The sequence below is a fragment of the Vulpes vulpes genome, chromosome 3 (assembly GCF_048418805.1).
Source record: "Vulpes vulpes isolate BD-2025 chromosome 3, VulVul3, whole genome shotgun sequence".
In the NCBI taxonomy this organism is placed as follows: Eukaryota; Metazoa; Chordata; class Mammalia; order Carnivora; family Canidae; genus Vulpes; species Vulpes vulpes.
This window is the reverse complement of record NC_132782.1, coordinates 54,524,305-54,537,030: the sequence shown is the minus strand read 5'-3', so window position 1 is coordinate 54,537,030 and position 12,726 is coordinate 54,524,305. Positions and strand designations below refer to the sequence as shown.

The following is a 12,726-nucleotide window of genomic DNA, read 5'->3' as shown; positions in this document are numbered from 1 at the left end:
TTTAGCTTGGGAGGGTATAGCAGTCATATGGATGTTCTCTTTAAGCCAGAAGGTTCTATCTATCACAGTTATCAAGTGAGGAACAGTGAAAACGTGCCTTCTTACTGAGTAAAAAATATTTATTGAGTGCTTCTATGGGCCAGGTTCTATTCAAGTACTTTATACGGATGAACTCAGTTATATGGAAGAGAGGCTGTTAATCTCTGTGTACAGATAAGCAAATTCAGTTCCATCTCCCAGCTCCCAAGTGGTGGGGCCAGCATTTGAACCCAAGCAGTCTGCTCCAGCACGCAGAGGATGTGATCAAAGGGGATGCAAACCTAAACTCAAAATACCACACTGGGTTTTTTATTTCTTCGGTGGCCTTTGAAGCACAAACTTTAGGGTAAGTCTGAAGTTTCAAGCCAAGACTTTATCACTGTGGCTCACTTTCAAGAGGAACTGGCTGAGCTGAGAAGTAGCTACAGGCTATTCCCCATGGGCATGTCCCTGGAATTTCAGTGGCAGCATATGAATCCAGATGGATCATGGCATTTCAGATTCTCTGGCCAAACTTGGGCCAATGCCTAGAGTCCAGAGATATCTTTTATTTAACGCTTGCTGTAGAAACTGAGAGTCTCCTCAGTGATCTAGATGCAGGTCCAGGAAGAAGACAGCCTGCCTGATGTGCCCCAGTTGCAGTCTGTGAACCTGTGGTGTTCTCAGGTGTTTGCTCAGCTTGAGCAAAGCATGATCGTGCATGCTTAGCCCCCAGTCTGCAGTTCTGAGTCCAAGTGTGGACTGTGTGCAGTGAGACTGGATTCAAATCCTGGCTCTGCCAATTATCAACTCTGTGACCCCAGATAAACATCGTAACCTCTCTGAGCTTCAGTCTCCTCCCCTACCTGATTCTGACAAACAACATGATGTATTTGAAACTTACCACAGTACCTGGTGTGTAGCAAGCATTCATTATTTTTTTTTAGAGAGCGAGAGAGAGAATCTTAAGCAGGCTCCATGCTCAGAGCAGAGCCCTGCTTGGGGTCAATCTCATGTCCCTGAGATCGTGACCTGAGCTGAAATCAAGAGTCAGACATTTAACCGACTCAGCCACCCAAGCGCGCCCCACAAGCACTCTTTAAATATGAGTTATTGCTATGGAGTGAATGTGCCCCCACTCCAAAACGTCATAGACCTGATCCCTAATATGATGGTGTTCAGTGGTGATTCAGAGGGCTCTTGGGAGGTAATTAGGTCATGAAGGTGGAGCTCTCCTGAATGCGATGAGTGCCCTTCTAAGAAGACACCTGAGAGAGATGACCCCTCCACGACGTGAGGACACAACGAGAAGATGGCCATCTGTGAGCCAGGAAACAAGCCCTCACTGGACCTGCCAACGCCTTGACCTTGGTCTTCCCAGCCTCCAGAACTGTGAGAAATAAATGTTTGTTGTTTAAAGCATCAGTCATGGTGATTCGTTATAACAGCCTGGACTAAGAGTTATTATTGCTATTACATAATAAATATGACTGAACTGTTTTTGAAGTGATTTGCATTTCTGGTAAAACATCATATTTTTTGAAACACTGACAGGTTGTCTTTCCCCAATGTCAAACAGGGGAAAACATTCATTGACCTGCCACAGGTGTGGATTTCTGACCTGTGACAACCCTCCCCCACCCCCCATCCGCCACACTCACTAGAAACCAAACAGGAGTATCTGCTGAAGGATTTCTGCGGAACGTACTAGGAGGGATGTGTCCTAAATAGTAAAGGGGGGGGGGGAAGCAAGGCACCCGCAGGGCCTCACAAGAAATAAAGGCAGGTGTCTCCAGCGCCCATCTGTGATGAGCCAACTGGCAGGGCATTTATACAGCAGGAAGCCTCAGATTTCTTGGGTCTTTGCTCCCGCAGCTGTGAAAGGCAAGACTCACAGTACTCGGTGACTCCCACCAGCACAAGGATGACCGACTCCTCCCTCTGTGCCTGGGACGCGTTTCCCGTTTTGGCACTGGAAGTCCCACATCGCAGAAACCCCTTAGTCTTGGGCAAACCGGGAAGGTCGGTCAGCCTAAGGTCCCAGCACTGGAGGGGCCGCTTGCACCCAAGCCCCTTGCAGCTCATGTCATTGATGTGGGCCAGTGCAGAGGGACAGCAGAAGGGACTGGAGGCGCTAGCACTAGGCTGAGTCCTGAGAATGTTCCCTGAAGGAGGAGTCCCTGAGAAATGTGCACGGAGGCCCAGGGAAGCAGGGCCAAGGTCAACTAGTACAGGGCAAGTGTGTGCAGAGGTGGGCCCAGCGCTGGCTTGCCACTCCCGGGCCTGGTCAAAGATTGGCATGTCTCGGAAACAACATTCCACTTTGCACAATTCTATAGGGGCAGAGGGAGAAAGTTCTTTTCTTTGGTAAAAGTTCTATATTCACCTGACTTATTACATTGAAGGAATTATTGCATGTGCTGACTATCTGACTAAATTAAACACTTCATTGCCTTTCATTTCCCAGTCATCCATTTTTTTAATGAATAACTGTATCCATTTATGCTAAGAATATATAGGCCCTTTACATGGTGCTGGACTTAAAGTCCTCTAAAAGTATCTTTTAAATTCTTTTTTCTTTTTTTTTTTTTAATCAGACCAAAAAATCCCATTTATTTCAATAGTTCAAAGTGCAAATACAGCAAGTCAGTTCACAACATTTCAAGATACAGTTTTAAGTATAATGAAAACTTGATATACAAAATGAAAGGGCAAATAGCAGAAATAAAGCTCAGGGATCCCTGGGTGGCTCAGCGGTTTAGCGCCGCCTTCAGCCCACGGCGTGATCCTGGAGACCCAGGATCGAGTCCCACGTCGGGCTCCCTGCATGGAGCCTGCTTCTCCCTCTGCCTGTGTCTCTGCCTCTCTGTGTGTGTGTCTCTCATGAATAAATAAATAAAATCTTTAAAAAAAAAAAAAAGAAAGCTCAATTAAAAAAAAAAATTCAAGTAACCCAAAAACCTTAAGACTAAAATATTCCATTTACGACAATTCGGAAATGCCTTAATTTATAGATACCAGTAGCACATTGCCATCCGAAAGGGCTTCTCAAAGAAGGAGAATCACCCCAAACCTGTCAGCTCAGGACCAGAGTGGAAGTTCTTGGGGCGGGCTATTCCTGATTTGGCAGCCTCACTCTCACTGTCAATCGATATGGTTCCACCCATGATACTTGGATGTTTAGGCAAATTCTAAAAAATGTTTAAAGTTCAATATGAGGTCAACACCCTGATAAGAGATGCTGAAATGGCCACTATATATTTACAAGATTTTAAAGACCAGTCTTAGCTTCCGGCCTCTGGTGTTACCGGGGGAAAGACAGACTGATACTTCTTCCATTACCTAGAACCTTTCCGTAAGGTTAGCAACGTGGCCTTTACAACCTCCTCATGAAAATCATACTTTGTTATATATTTACTTATTTCCACACATACAGAACTTTTAGGTAAAGTAGAAAAAGTTCCCACTAGGAAGATAATTAAAGGTTGTTAATGTTCTTTGTATCACTTAGCAGCCAAGACACATGTTTATTTCTGCTCCGCAGAAGCAATGTTAGCCACTCGCTTCAATTCAGGAAAGGCGTGTGCTTTCAGGATGGTGGAGAGGAGATATTTATTGCATCTTTTTCTCAATCTTCTTCATCTTTTCATTTAGGCAGTAAACTGAGAGTCTGTTCTGAAAATTCTGTCCCACCATATAAATGTGGAAGCATATTTTCCAATGACGTTCATGTGGTGGAAATTACATTATTTTTTTCTGTTGTATGTTGGTGCAGTTCTCCAATGTTTGCTTGTTCTATTCTCTCTTTGTCTGTTTTTGTTTTGTTTTGTTTTTTGGTTTTTGGTTTTTTGCCTGTGTGGTTGTTTGTTTTGTGAGTCTTGAGCCAGGCATCGTCTTAAGACACATACTAAGGGTTTTAATTGAACAGTAGTACTGCGTTTAGAACAGCAGCCCGGATGGCTCTGCAGTTTAGCGCCGCCTTCAGCCCAGGGCGTGACCTTGGAGACCCAGGATCGAATCCCACATTAGGCTCCCTGCAAGGCGCCTGCTTCTCCCTCTGCTTGTGTCTCTGCCTCTCTCTCTCTCTCTCTCCCTCTCTCAATGTGTGTGTGTGTGTGTGTGTGTGTGTGTGTGTGTGTGTGTGTGTGTGTGTGTCATGAATAAATAAATAAAATCTTAAAAAAAAAAAAAAAAAAAAAGAACACAGGCCGCTCTGAGGACAGCAAGCACCTGCCGGCTGGCTGGTCCCTGGGGCCCCCTCCCGAGGGGGAAGCCCCGCACCCGCACGGTCTCCTTCTTTCCACGGGAGGGCGCTGTCTACCGTGGCGGGGATGGGGCTGTGGCGCCCCCTGAGCACTAAGGAGTCCTGCCTGGAAATTCGGACCCACGGCTGCCGGGTTTCCAGTTTGTTCCAGGGTCATTTCAGCTCCCCCACCCGTCCCGTCCCGTCCGGCCCAGGCAGGGGCGCGGCGTGCCCTGGTCAAGCCTGAGACAAGCCCACTGGTGTCTGGGGTAGGGAAGGGGTGGGCAGCATCACATCCAAGGGAAGGAGGGAGCTGGACTGTGGAAAACTTCACAGACTTAATTTGATGTAAACCAGGCAGGAGGGGGGCGCCTGGGTGGCTCAGTGGTCGAGCATCTCCCTTTGGCCCAGGGCGTGATCCCCGGGAACCAGTCCTGCATCGGCTCCCTGCAGGGAGCCTGCTTCTCCCTCTGCCTGTGTCTCTCATGAATACATAAATAAAATCTTTAAAAAGAAAAACAAAACACCCAATTAGGACTAATTGCAGACTTTGTCAAAGGCAAACTGGTGAGGAAAACAGTATTGGTTCATCACACCCTTATTAAGCAGCCACTATGCGCATGACCTTTGGTGGCCCTGGGAACCAGGGATGCCCAGGCGCCAGCCCCTGGAGGAGGAGCCCAGCCAGGGCGGGTGGGGGTGCAGGCTTGTTCCCGCTGCAGGCTCCCCACCAGCCCTTCAGCTCAGACCCCTGCCAATGCAGAGCTTCCCGGGGCGCAGGCTGCCTGCCAGTCCCCTGGGGCACCGGCACACGGGAAGCACCTGGGGCCATCCATCCCTGCCCCTGCACATACCTCCTCTGAGCAGGTCCAAGCGCCTCTCCTCGTGCGGCTCACCGCTAGGCCCTGCCCCTGCCTTTCACAGCACAAACTGGGCCGTGGGGGCTGCGGTGGGGAAGTGGCCCCAAGGGTGTTGGTGACACCCTGCAGGAGCAGAGCGGAGGCAGGGTGCAGGCTGGCAGGCACCGGGGGCTTTCACTGCTACTGGTGCTACTGGGCCGGGGAGGGGCTCAGGGCGGCCCGACTGCAGCACAGGGAAAGGTGGGGACATGGCCTAGCCTTCACTGTCCTGTCCTGCCCTCCTGCTGTCCTGCTGATCGGACAGCAATAGGTCAAATGGAAGCAAAGGGAGTGCAGATGGAGCTCGGGGCTGGGCCCCCCACCCTGCAGCCCACCCTGTCCCAGGCTCCCCCGTCAGTAACGTTTCCCCAGACTTGTCTTTGAGCTCATGGACAGAAGCCACAAGAACAACAAACTGACTTTAGACCTACATTTTATTACATCAGAAAGTAAATCAACCTTGAACTGTTAGTTTTGGATTTTATACAAAGAGATAAAGCGCCATCCACCCCCACCCCCCCACCCCCAGCTCCTGATCACGCGTGGTCTCTGCTGGTTTCAACCTTCCTGGGTAACCAGCTCCTATTCCTTTTTAAATGTGATACGCCCAGATGTCTTCTGTTAAATGTCATCTTCTCTGTTCACTTCTCAAAATAATACCATATATTAGCGACTTGGAGTGAGAGGGCATCGTTTGCTCTCACGGTGATCAAATCACGGGCTGCAGGAGAGCACTGCTGTCACTCAGGGCACCCCGGCCCTTGTCCCCTTGGCAGCACCGCCCTCCCTGGCCTCGGGGGTGGTCATGGAGCAGCACCCAGGGCCGAAGTGAGCTCCATGTGGACAGTTCAGGAAGATCTCTTTGCTTTTCTATGTTATAGGCTGTCAACAGGCATCAAAACAGAAATGCCTAAACTTCCTGAGGTCTTCTGGGGACAGCCCCTCTTCAGTTCTTTCTCATAATAGGGCTCAGATAATGAATTCAAAGCAGGGCAGGCGGGAGACAGAGCTCAGTGACAGACAATATTTTGTTGTTCCCTTTGACCAGGGAGGACGCTTCAGTACCAGGCAGGCCTTTCAGTCCTGGCTCTGCTCCGGGGAGGTGGGTTCTGCCCCAGAAGGCCCCCCACCTCTCCTCCACATGGTGTCCTGGTGTCTATCCCACCCGTCTTCAGACACACAGCAACACAGCCTAGGAGGAAGCTGAGGCTCTGGAGCCACACAAAACCTACTAGCTATCTATGTAACTCTGTCCCATTTAATTTAAGAGAGGAAGCTCCAACTTTTAGAAACCATGGGGCATTTATATTGGAAAAGAAAAATCAAAAAATCAATCAATCACAGAAAAATCAAAGCATGTTGATCAAGTGGCCAACTTTAGTACTTATGCAAATCACACTGGCATACAACAAAATCAATACATTCATGATCCATGTGTTCACAGAAAGAAATTTTTAAATGCCAATTTTAGGATAAGGTCGAGGAAGAAACATGTTTAAAAGAGAAACTATGTTTTTTCTTTCATGTTGTCCCTTATCTGTGCTGCCAGGGTATGACTCTAGGTAATCTTATAAATGCCAACACCTGCACTGTTTTCTGGGGCACCCCAGGCCTCTGGTTGGGGCAACCCAGTGCCATGGAATAAAATGGGGGCCATGGCCATGTGGGGTAGTGGGCAGAGGACAAGACATGGACCCCGATCAGAATTCCACCTCCACTGTCCAAATCCCTATGCAGAATTTGCATTGAAAGATAGACATAAAAGACAGAGAGAAGACAAGTTAGACCATTCAAGTTGGCACTTGAATTTTTCTCTTGGTCTGTATTTGATCTATTATTTTACTTATTTAAGTATTTTTATTTTTTTATTTCAATAGCCATTCTTTTCAGTTAAGAATTTCTATTTGATTATTTGTTATATCTGCCTCTTCCCATCCCTACCCCATCCCTTGCTTTCTGTTTTTTTTTTCTTTCTTTCTTTCTGGTTTTAATGAGTAACATGACTAGAATTCACTTACTAGTTGGACAGGCAGCTAGCAGAATTTGGAGGAAAGTCTCAGAAAGGCCTTGGAAAAAGGCTGCCCTCTGGAAGGTCAGCTGAGCATGGCACTGCCCTTAAAGGAGTACATGTGAGCCCCTCGGGAACAGGCACTCCACGTTTACAAGGGTTCTAACCATTCCCTAAACACAGCCCACCGTCTCTACCTCTTGACTTGGCCAATACACTTCTTCCAACCAGACAGCCATACCCTCATTTCTACCTGTCTGAAACCTGTCCTTCCTTCAGGGTCAAACTCAAAATGTGTCCTCAACCATGACTCCCTCTTTCCTCTCCCCTGCCCACACTCAGCTGGGAATGAGTCTCCCCTTCTCCTGTGAATGCTGATAGCACTGGATTCCTCTTAAGTACCACTTACAGCTAATAGGGCCGGCTACATGATTCCCTGGCTCGATGCAAGGTGAAGGCACAGGGCTCCCTGTTCAAAACTGACTAAGAATTTTCAGGATGGCTACTGCAGAGCGTTACATCAAGTGCAGGGCCCTTCAAAGTGCGAAGCCCCACACCACTGCACGGGATACTCACCCAGCTAGCTGGCCAGATGACTACACTGGGACACTCTGGGGAAACTGTGATGCCCACTTGACAAATGTGATTGGTTAAATGGCTATTCAAGTCCCCTCCTAGGGAACCTCCTGAGCTGCCCGCCCTGCCTGAGCTGAGTTTGGCTCCCCAGCATCTACATGTCTGGCACTCCACCTCTCTAGCACTTAGTTGAGGGCACTGCTCCCTGAGCCCCCAGCCACTCAGCCCTAGGCTTATTGCCCCTTGTCCTTAGGTCCTGCCTTGTTGATTTTCTGGATTGGCCACTAGCACAGGAACAGAGAAGAATCCATTGGTTGTTTTCCACAACACCACTACATCTCCCTTTGTCTTTCTGTTCCTTCCTGTTGCCAGATGTTGCCAACACATGATTCTCTCTGCCAGCATGCTGGTGCAAAAAATGCAGTCAGACTCTCCACCTGTTCTATTTCTTTCTTGTGACTAAGTGGTAATATAGATACTTAACTGATGCAGGAATATTAAGTGTACTATCTCATTTAATGCAAGATCAAATCTTAGCAAGATCAAATCATTTGAAGTATGTGTTGCTATTATTGTGCCTTTTTACAGATGAGTGAACTAATTCAGAGAGGTTAAGGAATTTGCCAAAGATGATAAAATTAAGGAGTGCTTACTCTTAGTAACTGGGCTATGCTGCCTCTGAATAGGCTAATTGAAGGCAGGGACCATATCTTGGTCTCGTTGTATTCCCCCACGGGACCACTTTTTGCATTCAGTGCCACTGTGCCATTGGGTTTATTAAGAGCCCCCATCTATTGATAGTTCACTGTGTACCGCCCAAGGCTGAGAATTTGCAAACATTCTCATTAAATCCTTCCCACATCCCTACTAGTCAGGCTTTACTGCCTATATTTCAGATAAAGAAGCTAAGGCTTAGCAAGATCAAATCTCTAGTTAGGTCACACAGCTAGTAAATCATGGCACCAGGGTCAGTCCTTTCTTTAAATGTAGGCTTCCAAACTGTGGAAGGAGCCTTGGTGCCCATCGACAGATGAATGGATAAAGAAGATGTGGTCTATGTATGCAATGGAATATTACTCAGCCATTAAAAACAATGAAAACCCACCATTTGCTTTGACGTGGATGGAACTGGAGGGTATTATGCTGAGTGAAATAAGTCAATCGGAGAACGACAAACATTATATGGTCTCATTCATTTGGGGAATATAAAAAACAGTGAAAGGGAATAAGGGAAAAGGAGAGAAAATGAATGGGAAATATCGGAGAGGGACGCAGAACATGAGAGACTTCTAACTCTGGGAAACTAGGGCTAGTGGAAGGGGAGATGGGCGGGGGATTGGGGTGACTGGGTGACGGGCACTGAGGGGGGCACTTGATGGGATGAGCACTGGGTGATATGCTGTATGTTGGCAAATTGAACTCCAATAAAAAATAAAAATAAATATAGGTTTCCTAATCAAGCTACACTGCTCCCATGTCTTCCCTGTCCCTGCCCCACCCCAGTCAATCTGGCCCTCTCCATATTACTCAGTTTTACCTTCTTGCTAGTATCCATCCTCACACACTGCCTTAGCCTCCATTAGAATCTGAGTCCCGGAGGCTCAATTGTTGCTTAACCTGCTGAATGATTTGGCTGCGTGTTGCACAACCCAACATAGAAAGAGAAAGTTGCCCACATTACCTTCCCTGGCCCTATGATTGGCACTTTCTCTGTTTCAAATTGTGGCCTTCTAATGTTCTAACAAGAGCACCAGAAGCAGTGATGTTCCATATCACTACATGACTTCTAGAGATCAGATATCAAGTAGTGAAGACATGCTATCAACGGAGAGCTTTGTCAGATTCAAGATGAATGGAAACTTTTTCCACTCTGACAGGTCTCCCGCTAACTAGCCTCATAGATTTTCCCTCTCAACTTTCAAGAAGTCTAATCAAAGCAATCTACGGAAAATAATGGCCTCTCTGCTTCTTGGTCTCATTGTAACTCTGGTTGAAAGTCCAGATAAGCCCCTAGAAACCAGGATAAATCCTCCTACTATCCTATGAGTGGCAAGCGGCCTATCTCCTCACCTAGGAGTTGCTGAATTATCCTTCACCTGTGCACACAGGTGCATGAACAAGTCCACCTCCACTCAGATCCCTATGAAATTCACTTGACCCCCAATCATAGGATGATTCATCCTATTTTTAACCACTGGTGCCAGACTTCCCTATTCAATAAGGTGGTGAGGTCTCAAAACTGAGAAGTACATGATAAAGAGATGATGAAGATCAGAAAAGGGTAGCAGGATACAACGTGGATGTATCTAAATACCTAAAACCCAACATACAGACCAGAGAATTGACTTTTAGTCTATGTAGATCCTGAAGGGAGAATCTGGGTCCATTGGTGAAGTTACAAGGTAGGCAGGTGTTGACTCAATATGAAGGAAAAGCCTCCTGGTAACTAGAGTGATTCCACAATAGGATGGACTGCCAGTGTGGTGGAGAGATTCTTTTATTTAAATGTCCTCAACCAGACACCACACACTGAAGGGTGCCTCTGAGCTGAGTGGGAACCTGCCCTAGGACCTCTTGGTCAGTGGTCATGGATAAGGGGCGCAATCTGTGCTGGGCAGGAGGCAGGTGCCAGGAATACGAGATTAAAAGTGACAAAGACATTGCTATAGTGTAAGAACCCTTCCAACTCAGGGATTGCATTCCTCAGGATTTAACACAGGCCAAGGGCAGGAATAGCTTACACTTCTCTCATGTGTTCATAATAACCAACATAGTGCTGTAGAGCCTGACCCAGTGGTGACCATCTGAGGACAAGAACTGTACCTCCCATCTGTGCATCCTTAGCACCTAGCACAACATAGGTGTCCAAGAAATAGCTTTGAAGTTAATGAATGTGTGTCCAGAGAATACTCAATTCAAGGCAATAAATGGATCTACAGAATCTAAGATATTCATTTGCTGTTGAGAGGAGCCATTCCAACCCCAGGGATCTACATGATAGATAAAGAAGTGCCCCCATTTTCTCAGGTGCAATGAGTTACTTGACTCCAGTGGCCTCCCTAGAATCATTTGACCCTCCAATGGTAAAGCACAGCTCTTCTGAACATCTTCATGTTCAAGAGCCCCAGAAAGCACAGCAGAGGCCTCATTAGATGATCATTTCGCCTCTCATCTTGCTTCTTGTCTGAAAGTACTACTCACCTTGTTTTGAAGATCTCAAAAGGTGATGACAGAAACCAGTAGAAGAGATGGATGTGATTTTCTGCATTGACTTGCATCCCCCTGGAAAACATTTAACCAGAAATAATGTAATAACTTACCTTTTATTTACCTTCTAAGCCTGAAGTCAAGATAATTTCAACACCAGCTGAGTCATCACTAAAGTCAATAGGTCAAAGTCTCTTCTGCAAAACTGATTTCCAGATATTTTCCACTGACTGAAATTATGAGAATAAACTAATTTATTCTTTTCATTGTTAATAACCAAAACCAATACATTTTTCTTTTTTTTCCACCTTTCTTCAACTACAACACACAGCCGTGTTTTCTATTATTAAGAATAATGAGTTGCTCACTTATAGGCAACACACACCAGTCAACCTTCTTGGCTTTCTTTGGTTTGGGGTTAATAGGAAAAAAAATGATTGAGCTAAACCCAGGCTTCGTCAGTGTCTGACGTGGTCAAGTTGCAAAAACCTCTCTGAGCCCTTGTGTCTTCCTGTAAAGGAGGAAAAGATGAGAATGGAATAGATCCCATGAAGTTATGACAATAAAAGCACAATGCTTTCCACAGAAAAAGGAGTCCCTAACATTATTTTTAGGGAAGATGATATTTTCCTGAGGAGGAGTTATTCCAGCCTCAGAAAGCCCAATCTCCCCAACTTTTCTTTGACCCTACAGTGGTTAACTCTGTCTTTTGTGAGACAGGGAGTTTGCATGGGTGTCAAGGCCACAGTGAACAGTAAGAATATAGGAAGTCTTCCTTCAAACAAAAGAGAATGGAAGGTTCCCCGGAGTTTCTTTTGTGATAATGAAAAGCTTACCCCAAGGATTACTGTGTTCTTGAGGCAGACTTCAGGCATAGCATCACCACCCTGAGTGATAAAAGAACTTTCCCTGAAACAGTAGGAAGATGTGATGAAGTGCAAACTTTTCTTTCTGTGCTGGGTTGAGATCATGCCCCTTCCCCAGTGCTGGGTCTAAAGTGTGAACAGGAGAGGTCTAGGGTATAAAATGCAAAGAGATGCAACCCTGAGGATGAGCACCTCCTTAAATTGTGCACCTTCACCCTCTCCCTTGCCTCACCCTAATCCAGGCCCTACTCTTTCCCCATTGATCCCCTCAGATGCCCTTTCTTTTCAGGGTTTAGATCTACAGAGCCAGGTCATGGTTTTGTAGGCAGGATTGGGGGAAAGCTTTTAGAATCCTTTCTCCACTCAAAGAAAGGGAGTAGGTAATCACTGCTGGTCTCTACGATTTAATAAATTATGCCATGCTGTACTTAGGCCCACATCTTCCAATTTCGATGGGCTGGCACCAAGTACAAAGGGCTTTTCCAAATCACTCCCAGGGCAACTGGGCTAAGTTACCTTCACAAAAACCCTGATGGGTCCTTTGACAGGGGTAATTTGCATTCCACCGATGTTTTACATTGGAGAAATAAATTCCAGTCTGTCTCCACAAGACAAACGTTATGATACTTTTGTATAATAATCTATACTTCTTGGCTGATCAGACGTTACCGGGCCACATGAGTCAAGGTGAGCTCCTTTAGGGCAGATTGTGTCTTCTCATCACTCTGCATCCAGGCACCTGATATCACAGATAGTGGGTGTTCGATAAACATTTGTTCAATTGCCCATATGAATGAAGAAACACCAGGCTTATCAGAAACTAATGCTCGGCCTCTCAGGGCCTAGGCTCTTTAAGTATCAAAAAGGGCAGAGCCAGAAATCCAGCCCAGCGATTAAAGCACCAACCAC

The 12,726-nt window shown here is 46.4% G+C and overlaps 1 long non-coding RNA gene across 2 annotated transcripts; it reads right to left on the bottom strand.

The window, feature by feature from the left end:
- Positions 1-2,550: 2,550 nt before the first annotated feature.
- LOC140598223 (uncharacterized) lies at positions 2,551-12,719 on the bottom strand. Of its 2 annotated transcripts, XR_012000431.1 has the most exons (4): positions 12,334-12,719; positions 11,788-11,860; positions 10,946-11,026; positions 2,551-2,920 (listed from the first exon to the last, which is right to left on the bottom strand). It is a non-coding gene; the product is annotated as an uncharacterized lncRNA (long non-coding RNA). The 2 variants fall into 2 exon arrangements; XR_012000432.1 differs by lacking the exon at positions 11,788-11,860 and having other exon boundaries at positions 2,555-2,920; positions 12,334-12,663.
- Positions 12,720-12,726: the final 7 nt, after the last annotated feature.